The following is a 15967-nucleotide window of genomic DNA, read 5'->3' as shown; positions in this document are numbered from 1 at the left end:
AGCCGATACGGGTAACATAGGAAGGATCTTACGCAATGTCCGTAGCAGCATCATGCATGTCCCAATGGTCTTGTTAACAAAGACATCCAACTGGAGATGTGGGCCAAACATGACGCCCAAATTACGGGCAGCGTCCGCAGCTCCGACCGTGACCAAAGAGGAAAATGGCCAAAAGTCCATGGGCAGAGGACGAGGGATTTTGTCTAATGAGCAATGCAGTACCTCTGTCTTGGATCCATTGAACTGGAGAGAATTGTGTCGCAACCAGTCCGCCGTGGCTAACAAACAGTGATGAAAGGTCTCCTTAGAGACAGCATCTTTACCTTCAAAGGAGAAGATAAGCTGTGTGTCATCGACGTAGTTTATTACAGAAATGCCAAAGTATTTAATTAGCCTGATCAGAGGACAGAGGTAAAGATTGAACAGAATGGGGCTAATTGCTGATCCCTGTGGCACGCCTTGTCCCACCTTTCTGATGCCAGATCTAAAAGGGGGCAGAGCCACCACCTGATGCCTGTTATGAAGGTAAGAGACTAGCCAGTCCTGGGCCAGACCAACAACCCCGTTCTCTTCCAGTCTGCTGATTAGAGTAGAGTGGTTGACCGTATCGAACGCGGCCGACAAGACCTGTGCAAGTGTGAGCATCTTGAACTTCTCCTTCCAGAGGAAGCGATTGATGTTCCGAAGGTCTAAATTAGGACGCAGGCCCTAGTCCTTCTTTGGAACCAGGAAGTAGTGGGAGTAACAACCACAACCTACTTCTGGCATCGGAACGCGCTCAATGGCCCCACATGCAGGAAACGCGAACGGCTTCCTGAGCTTAGTGACAGAGCTCAGTGCAATAGTTAATTGGATTGGGATTCGTTACCGCCGTGGATGATTAGAGAACCCAAAGGAAGACTCAATGAGGCTTGCTTTTCCATTGGGGTGATAGCCCATTTTGAAGGATTTCAAATTAAAAGTCCTTACGATTGAAAGTGTTTGTGTAAGAAGGTGGATTCTGTATCGTTGGCTACAGTAAATTCAGACCTGGGTTCTAGTATATTTGCCCTCGTAGTCCCGATGAGGCCTGGATTAAACAGAGGCTGAAACGCGTCCACACACACAAGTGGAAGACTCCAAAACAAGGAATCTGTTTGAACATTGTTGATGAAATAATCATTTAAGAGAGTGCTATTTTGAGAGAGGTCAAAAGTGGTTAAACCTCGTACACTCCCTTTGTCTTTGTTTTTGTTTTGGTGATCTAAAGTGCAGGAATGTTATGTGAAGGAATTATACAGTGACATCCTTGTTCAAATAAGTGGGGCATAAGAACCGTGAGTTTGGTTCCAAAAAAAGTGTATATATATGTAAATCAGAAGTATATGTGTTTTGTGTGTATATATGAATTGTGTACAGTTTTGTTCAATGTGAGAGACCAATAATTAAGGTTTAATGTGGTTTAATTAAAAGAAAAAGTTGATCCATGCATTTGATATTTATTGCTTTGTGCCTATGGCTATCTACTCGGATATACTCTATATCTAAAAATGACTTCAATTAAATTGTGTTGAGAAGGATTAACCCAAGATTGGACAATTGATGGTATTCAGTCTTACAACCAGATAGACTTAATAGTGTTCCGTAGGCTTTACCTTGTTTTTTTCCAAATTACGGGCAGCGTCCGCAGCTCCGACCGTGACCAAAGAGGAAAATGGCCAAACGTCCATGGGCAGAGGACGAGGCATTTTGTCTAATGAGCAATGCAGTACCTCTGTCTTGAATCCATTGAACTGGAGAGAATTCTGTCGCAACCAGTCCGCCGTGGCTAACAAACAGTGATGAAAGGTCTCCTTAGAGACGGCATCTTTACCTTCAAAGGAGAAGATAAGCTGCGTGTCATCGGCGTAGTTTATTACAGAAATGCCAAAGGATTTAATTAGCCTGATCAGAGGACAGAGGTAATGATTGAACAGAATGGGGCTAACTGCTGATCCCTGTGGCACGCCTTGCCCCACCTTTCTGATGCCAGATCTAAAAGGGGGCAGAGCCACCACCTGATGCCTGTTATGAAGGTAAGAGACTAGCCAGTCCTGGACCAGACCAACAACCCCGTTCTCTTCCAGTCTGCTGATTAGAGTAGAGTGGTTGACCGTATCAAACGCGGCCGACAAGACCTGTGCAAGTGTGGCATCTTGAACTTCTACTTCCAGAGGAAGCGATTGATGTTCCGAAGGTCTAAATTAGGACGCAGGCCCTAGTCCTTCTTTGGAACCAGGAAGTAGTGGGAGTAACAACCACAACCTACTTCTGGCATCGCAATGACCTCAATGGCCCCCTTCGCCAAGAGGGCCATAAGTTCCTGCTGAAGAAGTGCCAAGTGATCCCCCGACATGCGGTGAGACCGATGTGGCATGACTTGAGGGGTAGTCTCGAAGGGGAGGGAGTAGCCCCGTTGGACTATCTGCAGAACCCGCCTGTCCGAAGTGATGGTGCGCCAGTGGGGGAGGTGATGGCGAATCCTGCCACCCACTGGCATTTGGTGGGCCTGAAACACCGGACTAGGAAGGTTTGGAGACAGTAGGGGCAGGGGAGGTGGTGGACTGACCCGCTCACTGGCCCTGTGACCCACCTCGGCGGGTTCCACATCGGCGGCTGCGCTGAGACGGTTGCTGCGCACGCCTGTGGCTCTGAAATGAACATCTTTGGGCGCCCCTTCCATGGCCATGAAAGGAGCCAAAAGCAGAAGAGGTAGGAATGCGCATGGCCGAAAGCCCTAAGAACTTGGCTGTAGCCCGTGAGTCTTTAAAACGCTCCAACTGCCTTGTCGCCAAAAAGGCGAGTGACATCAAAGGGCATGTCCATCAGAGTGTTCCGGACATCCCCGGAAAAACCAGTTGTCCTCAGCCAGGCGTGGCGGCATAGCACCACTGCCGTGGAAATCGGCCTGACCAGCGTGTCGGCAGTGACAAGGTCACAACGAATTGTGAACTTGGCTGCGTCTCTCCCTTCAGCAATAGCTAGGGAGAGCACCATCCGGGCCTCCTCCGTACACTGAGGCAGCACCTGCGTGTCCCACACAGAATGGGAATAACGGCCCAAGAGGCATGCGGTGTTCACAGACCGCAGATCTTAACTGGCGGAAGTAAACAGTTTCTTTCCAAACTGTTCCAGTTTCTTGGATTCCCTATCCAGAGGTGCAGAAGGGAATGCGCTTGGGGACGCAGAGGCTTGGAAAACCAAGCTCTCAGGGGTCGGGTGTTGGGTGAGGATAATGGGGTCACCCGGGGCCAGGCGATGGCGTCGGGCACGTTCTTATCCATAGGAGCCCATTTGTTGGGCCTGGACCAGGTGCCCAAAAGAATGTCTGAAAGTGCGTCATTAAAGGGCAGCAGTGGCTCCGTAGAGGAAGACGCTGGCTGGAGCACTTCTGTCAGGTGGTTAGTCCTGATGGCCACCGTAGGGAGCTCGAGGTGGAGCACCTCGGCTGCTCTACGCAACACCACAGAATATGTGACACCCTCTTCCGTAGCCACGGTATCCTCTTCCCAGTCCGGGTCTTACTCGCACTGGGCTGCAAGAGGGTCCTCAGACCCCTTTCTCCCCAACCTGCCAGGCAGGCAGAAAAGAGAGAGGCGAATGGAGAAAGGGATAGAAATTCCCTATTGGAGTTGGTATCAGATTCGATCAACACCGGTCCGGCGCCGTCTCCACGTCGGGGTGGAAGCCGGGGATGGCGTCGTCATGGAGGACCCCGCGGTGGTGCCGTAGACGTTGATGTCGTTGGAGGTCGTTCAAGGCCACCCGACATAGGCTGGGATCCATGCATGGATCCATGGGGGTCTCGCGGCGCCAAGACTGGAATCGTCTTTGATGTCTGGGCCGGAGCCGGCGACAAAGAAGAGCCAGGACTCCCAGTCTGACCTGCGGGGCCCGGAGACGTTCCAGCGAGACCCAATGGGCTAAAAAGGCAGGCCATGGCTGACAGAAAGTCCTGTAGTTGGGCAGGAGTCGCCGACAGACCCAGGAAGGCGGGTAGACTGTCCGCAACTGCACAGGCTCTGCCGGAGCCGCGGGGGTAGCACCACCCGCACCCTCAGCCATGTCACGCGACGGGCTAGGGGAAGGCGAAGAGCGCCAACGCTTCTTCAACTTCTTGTGCTTCGCCTTACCTGACTCCGAGTGTGAAGACTTCGGCGAACGATGGTGGTGGTGGCGGCGGCTTCACGACCGGTCCCTCGACCTCCCACGGGACGGGGACCTTGAATGGGGCAGAGCTGACTCCCGGGCCTCCAGCAACTTTCGGGACCGAGTCAGAGTTGTGGTCGCGCCCCAGGCAGTAGAGACACTCACAGTGCAGGTCCGTCACCGACATCGTGGGGGACAAGCCGCGCAAGACTTAAAACCCGGCATCCCTATACACCAGGAGTCAAAGACTCAAAGAACAGAGACAAAGCCCCAAAAATAACTCAGCAAAAAGTGACTGGGGGTACCGCTCTCTCCAGATCTGCGCTTGCTGGCGTGGAAAAAGAAGGAACTGATGTCAGCGCGAGTGGGCGCGTCTAAGTATCTCCAGCGACGTCATCTCGGCGACTACAACACCAGAGACGTACGCGGAGCCGCACGACTACGTCTACTGACGCGCAGGGGTACTGCTGATGAAATCTTTCCGGATCCAGTCCGACGCCTGGGGGTAATTCTAAGGTAAGGAATCTATCACTAACGTGTTTCTTTCAGATGAGACTGATGGATAGGCCATACACCAAAATCTGTAGAGGGAGATTGCGTAGTTTTAAAATTAAAAGATCCCAGGTGTGTACACTTTTTGTTAACACGCTTGAGCAATGTGACATAGGATTCTGGTAACATAAGAGCATGGCCCCTAGGCTTTTTCTATCCTCCCCATCAGGCCCAAGCTTTAATCAGCGCTAGGCCACACTCAGCACATGCAGAATAACTTTCAACCATGGGAGTGTATCGCCCATGCAAACCGATTTGATGTTTTATCAAGTCTAACAGATATAGTTTGACATTCGGTTCCAGCAACTCTGGAAGGAGAGCAGGACCAAGTAGGCAGGATTGATTTACTAACAAACGCCCCACAGGAAATGAACTCAGCAGGGTGTACAGGAAAGTGACATTACCTTCCCCCACCTTTTTCCCCTGCATTCCGAATCACGAAGAGAATGGGCAAGTAAATTTGGGAAGCATGATCACCCCTTTCAGGACATTGTCATGGAACACAGCGGGAGTTTGCTCAAAGTTAAGTAATGAGGATTGGTTAAGCTATGTCTTAGATTTTGACTTAATGTGTCTACAAGAAACTTGGTTGCCTAATGACTTTTTTATAAATGGGTTTTGTTCCTTTTGTATCCCGGCAATCTCCTCCGCATCAGGAAGGGCCAAGTGTGGCATAGTGGTGCTCATAGCAGTAAAATATGTGTCCACAAAAGCAACAACGCTTGTTGCTCCCTCTGGTATCAACTAATTGTGATTTTAAGCCTGGGGCTGGTTGATTTACTCCTGGTGAATTTCTATTATAACATCTTTGATAATGGCAACTGCCAAGTGGCAGAGGACCTACAAGAGGAGATTAGTAAAGTCACAGGAATGAGACAGTCGCAGTGTATTTTATGAGCTGGAGTTTTTAATTATACTTTTTGTAAATATAGTAACCAATGTGTCCCGGGATGGAAGACAGGGATGGCCAGCATATGGCCCATTTTAATCATTCTGGTCTGGGGAGACCTTAAATGCCATATTGGTTGTAAACAACCTAATTCCTCTGAATGCTTGTGCCAGTAACTCCATCTTGTTGCGCTCAACCTTTGTAGGGGGGTCGTCGGACTAGCTCCATTGATGTTATATTAATAACCAAAAGATATATTATCTCACGCAAGATTTTAAAATAACACCAAACTGTTTGAGTCACCATAACCCACATATAGCCCACTTTAATATAAATACTAGGACAGGGAACGTGGAAGACCAAGCAATTCAGCATAACCCTAAAAAGGGAATTATGCTGAAATGGGACCGGGTATATGTGCAAAAATTTGATCAGGAAATTATCTCAGGTAATTGGGAACTCGTAGCTAGCTGTTTGAAGCAGGATCCTATCCCAACAGAAGTAGTACGGGACTTTCAGTCATTTCCTTGGGTTTGGTAAAGAAGATTCCATCTAAAAAAAACAACTGGTGCACTGATTTAACACTTAATGCACCAAAGCTCATAAAGAGCTATAAGGGGCTATACATACCATCCCTCTGGATAAAGAGCGAGTAAAAAATCCTGAGGGGGAATTACAAATCTGTGACTGAACAGAGGAAAGGGGAATTGAGGAAGGAGCATGGGAGCATAAAGTCAGTGCAGGGTCTCTTAAAGATCCCAAAAAATTCAGGGAAATTATAAATCGACCAATGTTCTCAGAAGACTTGACTCCGATAGACACACTGATCCTAGGAGAAGCTTGGGCAGCTCATTTCACTCATATTTTCAATCATTTAAATAAGGTAATAGACCCGGGGGCTTGGGGTTTGGAGATGTCCCACAATCTAAGTCAAGCTCTACACCTAAGCATGTCCATTTCAGTTCAAGAAGTAGAGATGTCTATAGCACAGGGCATTTGTTTGAAGGCTCCTGGGACAGATGGGATGCACCTCGACCTCTTTAAGGGTAACCCTTTTTTGTGGGTGCCATTACTAACCAATATATTCAAAGCAGCTATTATTGGCCCATTGCCCAGGTCATGGAAAGAGGTGATAGTGGTATCTGTTTTTAAAAAGGGAGACGGAAATGACCCTGCGTGCTACAGGCTAATTTAAATGATTGGCGTGACAGCAAAGGTATTAGGGAGGGTCCTCTTGTACACACAATATGATTTTGGAAGGACCATGGGCATGACTGAACAATGCCTCAAAATGTCTCTCACTGACAGTAAATACAATAAGTCCATGAAGAGTTATTTACATCTGGCATTCATGGACTTATCTAGTACCTTTGACACTGTCAATCGGGACAGATTGTGGGCAATGATGAGAGACATGGGAATAGAGGTAGCATTGGCAGTCCTTTTCCGTAGGCTACACGCTGACACAACAGTTGGATAAGATACGGAAACAAGGGAGAAAATCTCAACCAATCGCTTCAATTGAGGGGATCCATCAAGGTTGTATTTTAGGGGGGCGTGGCTAGCAGCCGATCATGGCGGCAGCATAAGGGACGAGCTCCGCAGCTGAAGCGGCCTCTTCGTCCATCCGACTCATAATCCGTTACAATTTCCAAGCCCTACAGGAGGGTACCGGAGCCCAGGACCGGGCGGTGTAAGCAGCGAGAACCGGCGTTCAAATCCGACGTCTGGAGACCGAGTTACGTCGTGGCTACGGTTTGGCCTACTTCAGCCTCCTGAACCTGGGTCTTCCCTGACCAAGTGGCCCAGCAGGAAGTGCAGTTGATCCAGGGGACCAGGACCGGAAGTGCCGGCAAGCCGCATAGGACGGCCGAACACACGAACTCAGCGACGCCAGACTGGGCGCCGACTACGATTCAAAGAAGTGTGACGGAATATAGCACTATCACCGGTGCCCCAACCCTGCTTGAAGGCGGATCGGCGCCCATAAGAGCGAGGGATCCTGAGAAGGTGGAGGACGGCCGCCATTTTCTAGGCCGAAGAAGTCACTACGCACTTATCAACTGCCGACACTCTTCGCCCTGCGGAACAACCTACCAGTGCCCGATTGAAGAGCCTGAACATAGCACACGACTAGGCCTGGTTCAGGGGAGTGGGTGCGCCACTCCGGACAACCTGGAGTGGAGAGGCCCGAAGAGCACGGAGCCCAAGACCATGGCGGGGAAAGGTCCCAAGGGCGGCGCCACACAGACCCGCATTGAACGATATACCTCTGACAAACCAACTGCCTCCCCAGTGACGGGGAAAGATATGGGGGGCAAGACTGCAGATACCCCGGGAGGAAAGAAGGCGACGTTGGATGATGTGATGCATGCTTTGGCTCAACTACAGACGGCGGTGGGTTCGATCTCCACGGATGTCACTTTGCTTAGAGCAGACCTCCACAAAATGTCGGAGAAGGTTAAAGACATGGAGGTGGTTACAAAATCCCTAGTGGAGGATGTCTCTGAACTACAACAGGCAATGGGGAAGATGGCGCAGGACAATAAATTGCTGCGTGAGAAGCTTGACGAGCAAGAAGGGCGTTCTAGGCGTAACAACATCCGTATTATTGGGGTGCCGGAGTCGAAAGGAATAAGAGCCATGGACTTGTTCGTGGAGAGCTTAATCACGGATGAACTTAAACCGAAGGGCCTGTCCACCTTTTTCTCCGTTGAAAGAGCCCACCGCGTGCCGGGTGGCCAGCCGAAACCAGGGGCGACTCCACGGCCCATAGTAGCCCGCTTGTTCAACTTCCACTACCGGGACGCCACCTTGCAGGCGGCCAGGACCTCTCCTCCTATTAAACTTCAAAACTCCACCATTGTCTTCTTCCCCGATTATACGGCGGACGTCGCACGCAGGCGAAGAACATTCTTCGAGGTTAAAAAGGAGCTGAGGACACGAGAACTACCGTACTCCATGCTCTTCCCTGCGAGGCTTAGGGTAGTAGCCGAAAACAAAACTTGGTTCTTTGACAACCCAGAGGCAGTGCAGGACTGGCTGGAGGGATGGAGACCGGGACACCACCCGCGGCGAACCAACCGACCCAAAAAGGGCCGAAATGCAGAACAGCATCCGGACTCCCAGGCTTCGGGAGGGGGCCCAGAGAGCGGCGAGTTCTTGGGTGCAGAAGGCGGACAAGAAGACAATGAGGAACAGTAATCTCCAGACTTTTATGCTTCCTTAGACTTATAGTGCTGAACACGCGCTTCCCGCCATTGGACACTGGGTGATGGACCTCCGAGGGTGTGAATGAGAGACTGCCGGCGGCGGAGAGTCCCTCACCCCAACGCGCAAGTACACTGTTTTGGGGATGGGGTATGCACTCTGCTCAGTTGGGGGGGGGCGGGCAGTTTGGAGTCCGTGTAGCAGGGGGGCAGAGAGGGGGGTGGGCAGGGGTACGGGAATGTTTAAAATTCAGGACCACTTGGTCCTGCGAGTTTTTGTTTTGCACACACACATGTTTATTAGTATGTTTCAGTATTTGGGACAGCCAGGTGACCGGTGGTGGGAAGGAATCACATCTGCCCTGCACTCGTCTCCGTACATCATCTCACTCATGGCATGAAGGCCTCACGGCCGCCCACCAGTTTTTCCTATGGCTAGGATAGATAACCACACCACACCGGCCCCGTTGCACGTCATGTCGTGGAACGTTAGGGGCCTAGGAGACAAGATCAAGAGGGGCTTGGTGTTGCAGGGCATTAAGAGACAGTGTCCCGCCCTAGTCCTTCTGCAGGAGACACACTTGTTGGGGGCGGCCACACGGGCTCTGGACAGGAGGGGGTACCATATGATAGCACACGCGGAGTTTACCTCAGGGTCACGTGGCACGGGTATTCTGCTAAGAAAGTCCTCCCAGTACATAGTGAAATCTACGACAATAGATGACCAGGGCCGCTTTGCGGCAGTGCATAGCCAATGGGAGGGTAAACTGCTAAATGTGGTCTCCGTATATATTCCACCGGCATTACAATCAGTAGCTCTGCCGGACCTCGGCAAATTCCTGCTGGAACTCCCTGAAGGGGATTTGCTTATAGGTGGGGACTTCAATATGACGCTCACGGATACCCTCGACCGATTCCCTACACGAACACACACAGATGGCCCCAGCAGATTGCAGGCCTTTTTGAACGCACAGGGTTTAGTGGATGTATGGCGCACATTGCACCCAGATCAGCAACAATACTCCTATTATTCAGCAACCCGCAGTAGTCTTTCAAGGATAGATTACTTTTTCACATTGGGTAACGGTCTCCTTAACATTGGCGAGGCAAAGATACAGCCGAGGGGCATCTCAGATCATTCGCCGGTCACCCTGACCGTCACTAGCGCAGGTACAAAACGCCAGAGGGTATATTCGATTTTCCCAGGGTATCTTAAAGCCCCACAGATTAGTAAAGATCTAAAGAAAGCGACCCGGCTTTACTTTGAGGAGAACCTGTCATCGGTGGACTCCCCCTCCATACTGTGGGAAGCCTACAAAACGGTGCTCAGGGGTCAGGCTATCGCAGCAATAACGAACCACAAGAAAGCACACAGGAAGGAAGCATTGGAATTGGAGTTGGGCCTTGAGAGGGCCAACACTGCCCATATGGCGGACCCATCGGAAGATACACTTCATGACCTGCAGATACATCAGCGCCGCCTCAACAACCACTTGAGACGTGTGACGTTGGCGGACATCGCCGCGACTAAACACAGGGTCTATGATATAGGGGATAAAGCTAGTAAACTCCTGGCGTGGCTGGACAAGAAACAAGGGGGGGGTAGGAATATACTACAAATTACAGACTCATATGGCGTCGTCCACACCCAACCGGGGGACATAGTAGAAGCTCTGGCTGATCACTTCCATGAAGTATACACTCCAACGATAGTGGTGACAGATGAAGAGGCCCGGGACGCCCTCCAATGTGTGCCTCTGCCGAAACTGACGGACGAGGCGGCGAAGGATATTGATGCCCCCTTAACCGTTGACAAAATTCAATTGGCCATTAACTCCCTCCATTCGGGTAAGGCTCTGGGCCCCAACGGGGTGCCCATTGAGTGGTTTAAAACCATGTCTGACTCTCTAAGTACGCCCCTTCTTCAGATGTATGAGGAGAGTAGGTTGAAGGGGACATTGCCACCGGATCAACGGATGGCGACTATCGTTGCTATCCCGAAACCGGGTAAACCGTCCAGCGACTGCAAATCGTACAGGCCTATTTCCCTCCTAAACCCGGAGGCCAAAATAATAGCAAAAGTGCTGGCAAACAGACTTATGCCATGCTTAAGTCAACTGATTCACCCGGATCAATCTGGCTTCATGCCGCATCGAAGTACGGCCCTAAACCTTCGCAGGGTACACGGAGTTGTGGCGAGACTCTCAATGTTGCAGGAACCGGCAGCGATACTATCACTAGACGCCAAGATGGCGTTCGATTTGGTAGAGTGGAACTACCTCTTCGCGGTGCTCACACGTATGGGCTTTGGTCCAGTCTTTATTTCCTGGATACAGATGCTTTATAAAGATCCCATGGCCAAGGTAGTAGCGAATGGCCACATATCTCGGGCCATACATTTAGGACGTGGCACGCGACAGGGATGCCCACTCTCGCCCCTCCTCTTTGCTTTGGTTCTGGAACCGCTAGCAGTCACTGTCCGTACTACGCAGCTCCTGAAAGGGATCCGATGGGATCCACAGTGGGAAGACAGAGTGTCCCTTTACGCGGACGATATGTTGGTTTACCTTACTGACCTAGAAAACAGCCTTCCCAACCTCCTAGCACTTTGTAACTCACATGGTCGAGTATCAGGTTATACCATCAATTGGGCGAAATCGAAACTTTTTGAGCTCAAGGGGCCACTCCCACCACTGCCAGATTCCTGTCCGCTGGAGATAGCTCCCTCTTCTTTTAAATATCTGGGAATCCACATTACTCGAGATGAGGCGGAGTTCGCGCGGCTCAACTTGCAGCCTCCCTTGCTCCGACTCCGTAACGATGTGCAACACTGGAAGGAACTCCCACTGACATTGCTGGGCAGGGCAGCGTTATTTAAAATGATGGCCCTGCCGCGCTTTCTATACGTTCTTGAGAACGCCCCATGCTTGATACCAGCCAGCTTCCTGCAGAGAGTAACGGCACAGATCACAAGTCTGCTCTGGGGGAACCGGCCAGCTCGGATTTCGCACATAAAGCTAAATAGGAGCTGGTACGATGGAGGCATTGCACTGCCCAATATGCAACTGTACTATTGGGCGGCCCAACTCAAGATTCTTAATCAGTGGGTGCACGCCCCGCAGGATGATCCAGCCTTTAAGGCGATCAGGACACAACTGGGCACGAATAGCTTACTGGCACCTCTGTATCATCGAGGCACGGCAGCAAAACTTATAGGGCCCACTAAACACACCGTTCAACTGTGGTACAAGGCACAAGCGAAGTTACACTGGGATGGGACCATCACAAAACTTACGCCTTTGTGGGATGCCAAGGCACTGGGTCACCTACGACGCACTAAGGGCTTCACTCAATGGGACAACATTGGGATCTCAACCGTGGGAGACATGTGGACCAGGGAGGGAGTGGTTTCGTTCGCGACCCTTCAAGAACAGTACGAATTGGGGGCTAGTGAGCTGTACAGATATATACAGATCAGACATGCCCTACAGGCAGCAATCCCACCAGACACGTCCCCACCAGAATCCTCCCCGCTGGAGGACCGTCTGCTCACAGATTTCATACAGGAAGGCGCTACCTCATTAACATACCGAAAACTCATCAACAATTTACCTGACCCACTAGAGAAGCTAAAAGACAAGTGCATGACTGACGTCGGAGACCTAGACGAATCCGACTGGAACGCAGCCATGGCGTCTCCACGTGAGGCGGGTAGATCATCTAAATTCCGTTTGGTGCAGTTAAAATTTTTTACATAGAATTTATTATACCCGAACGACACTACACAAACTGCAGAGAGCGGACCACCCGTATTGTCTCAGGGGCTGCGGGGCAGAGGGCACGTTTATACACACGTTGTGGGAATGCCCATGTATTGTTAGTTATTGGCAGCGGGTGCTACGCACCATCGCACAGACACTCCACACCTCACTCACATTAGACCCACGGGTTTGTTTACTGAATGTGTGGGGGCTTACAGACCTTACTTTCTATGAAAGGGTGTGGACCACGATAGGGCTTGTAACAGCCAAACGAGATATCGCACAGAAATGGGGATCGGCAGACCTCCCCACACTGGCGCAGTGGATCAGGAACATGGATATGCTTATGTTAACAGAGAGAGCAGTCTACAAATTAAGAGATAACCCGCGCAAATGGATTGGGGTCTGGCAACCGTGGAACTCCTATAGGGGGGATATTTGTGAGCCATTGACGGAAGAAGACCTTGAAGGTTCAGACGATGAGGAGTACACTGAATAGGGGCCGAGGCCAAAGGTGGGCTACTTGCATGGGGGGGAACAGGGCTGGTCACGTAACAATGGGATTTGAAGTGGGGGGTGTGTGGGCGGGATGTGGTCTTGGGAGGTGTATGCAGCTGGTCCCTCACAGGACAATTACGATGCTAGATACCATGCTACGAATAACTTATTGTCATGCTGATTCATGTGTGCAGTTCTTTTAGTTTACGTTTAATGTAATAACAAAAAAAACAGAAAAAGCAAATTGTATTTTTACTGCGAATTCATTCGTTCCACGTATATGATCATCTTGATAATTGATGCTATTCCTGCAACCGGACGGGGTTTCGAAGTCTCCGTATTGCCTACATATGCTTCATACTGCAAGCCGGCCTCAGGGTTGTAGGCGTATATGTGTATGCTGATGATAACACTATATGATTTTGCAATAAAAATAAATTTTAAAAAAAAAAGGTTGTATTTTAGACCCTTTTTATTTCTCATTTATACAAATAAGCTCAAGGCCTTTTTACTGAAGAGAAAGCTTGAGTTCCCGAGAATTGGTAGTAATTTTGTTCTACTGTTATCATATGCAGACGATGCAGTCCTGTTGACAAGGACATCTATGAGCCTTGATGCTTTTACAGATTTTATGACATCTCTTGACCTAAAAGTTAATTTTAATAATCCATACATTATGGTAAGTGGTCCTCATACTACAAAACAAAAACATTCATGATGCACGGAAAAGTGATGGAAAAAGGTTAAAAAAAAATCATATTTGGGTTACGTATTTATTACACAGCTGACATGAGACCCCCTGTTGACCCTAAGAGTGCAGCAGACTAGCAGGGACTTGGACGCGCATTTTCGGCTTGCAGCAAAATTGGGCCAGAAACCAGCTCAAAAACTTTTAACCCTTTATAGAGCAAAATGCCTTTCCATCGCCAGGGTATAGGGATACGGTTGAAGCAATAAGCTTCAAGTGGTAGAGAACAACTTCATTAGAAGACTCCTGATGGTACCTAAAGGTGCGTCCACAACATTTTGCCAGGCCAAATTGGGTCTGGAGTTTATCAGGACTGCATTGGCCTTGCCCCCCGTGTTTATTGGCCTGATCTGGCTATTTTACTGTTTTTCACGCGAGATCATCAGGGACTGTCTTATTATCTCTAGTTCTAGTTCCATTATCTCAAACACAGGTTTCACAAGCTTGGCTTAGGTGACTTTTTTGATAATCCTCAAAATATGACCACCAAAGCAAAAACAACTATTAAACCTGTGTTTTTACCAGGGCTAACATGCGCCATCTGTACCGGCAAGGATATTTTGGAACTCTGTCCCTTGTTCTGGCCAAACCGTTGAGCACTCATTTAGAGTTATATTTAGTGTTTTGCACTAATTCGTAAAATACATTTTACCTTACACGGGTCTGGTTAGGCACAGTGTACTTTTTGCTTGCTTTCCCATGTCAAGGAGGTTGGTCGGTTCAGTTCACTCCATGTCCTTGTGATAACTTGTCTAACAAAGTACCCTGCACCTTGTATTATTTTTTGCACTTTGTAAGTCATTGAGAGCAAGGTGTCTTTTCAGTGTACTTACAAAGAAGGTTTTAGATAATTGCATTCTGTGGCCTAAACAAACATATGTATCACAGTCCTGAATATCATCAAGGGAGACGTTGCGATCAGAAAGCATTATTGGTAAAACCTGCAATAGAGTGCCAGGCACTACAATTATCAAGTTACGTTAACTGAAATGTTTTAACACCTCCTGAATAAGGTATGTATTATGCCTGGTTCTCTATGAACACTTCTACATGCCTACCTCCCCCTCTCAAATTATGGTTCGTCAAACGCAGCGGAGGCATAGTTGGGAGATATGCACCAGTCCAGTGAATTGTATGAGCCACCCTCACCTGGAAATAATACAGATAAACCGGGTTACATGACAGACCTTTAGGAGCCCACCGCAAGGGTCCTCGCTTTGAGGTTTTTGTCTCTCTGGTTTTGACTGTAGTTAAAGGGCTACATTTTATAAATTGATGTACTATGTTGATAATCAATTAATTTATGTACACTGGCATGAAATGTGATTAGATTTATTAAGTTGTTATGTATTTAAAAAAAAATATTGGCACTGTGCACTTTTATGGTTCATCGTACCAAAATAAAATTAATATCGATTGAATCCCACATTGTTCATGTTTTCATAATGACATCACGTGTGTGTATATATATATATATATATATATATATATATATATATATATATATATTATATATATATTTATGTATATATGTGTGTATACATATATATATATATACACACACACATATATATATATATATATACACACACACACATATATAAAACAAGGAAATGGAAGCGCTCACACAGCGGAAGGTTAAAGGTGCGTGTTTTCACCAGGGGTAATAGGTGATAAGTGTTTTTAGGGTTTTGGGGTGGGTAAGAGGGTGGTAAGGGTATTTTTAGGGTTATGGGGCAGGTGTATTGGGTGGTAAGGGTATTTGTTAGGGTTTAGAGGTAGGTGGCTGTATTGCGTGGTGAGGATGTTTTTAGGGTTTAGGGGTGAGTAAGGGTATTGGGTGGCAAGGGTATTTTTAGGGTTGGGGTGGGTAACGATATTGGGTGGTAAAGGTGTTTTTAGGGTTTAGGGTAGATAAGCGTATTGGGTGGTAAGGGTACATGTAGGGTTTAGGGGTGGTTGAAATTAGGGGGTGGAAGTCGTAAGGTAATATATATCGATGTAAATATGTTTATAAATGTGTGAGTATATATATATATATATATATATCTATGTTCACTTGATGCCTTTAAGTAGGTTTGAAACTGACTTGCACCCTAACGTGATCAAGGCTGTCCGCAGCCGAAACATGTTGTTGTTAGGT

The 15967-nt window shown here is 48.6% G+C and overlaps 1 protein-coding gene across 5 annotated transcripts in view; it reads right to left on the bottom strand.

Annotated features, from left to right (window-relative positions):
• Positions 1 to 15967, bottom strand: part of INPP4A (inositol polyphosphate-4-phosphatase type I A) — a 1119411-nt gene that overhangs the window by 221071 nt on the left and 882373 nt on the right. The gene's annotated exons all lie outside the window — the stretch shown is intronic.

This window comes from Lissotriton vulgaris, chromosome 8 (genome assembly GCF_964263255.1).
Source record: "Lissotriton vulgaris chromosome 8, aLisVul1.2, whole genome shotgun sequence".
Taxonomy (NCBI): Eukaryota; Metazoa; Chordata; class Amphibia; order Caudata; family Salamandridae; genus Lissotriton; species Lissotriton vulgaris.
The sequence above is the reverse complement of the archived record's forward strand: the minus strand, read 5'-3'. Positions and strand labels throughout refer to the sequence as shown.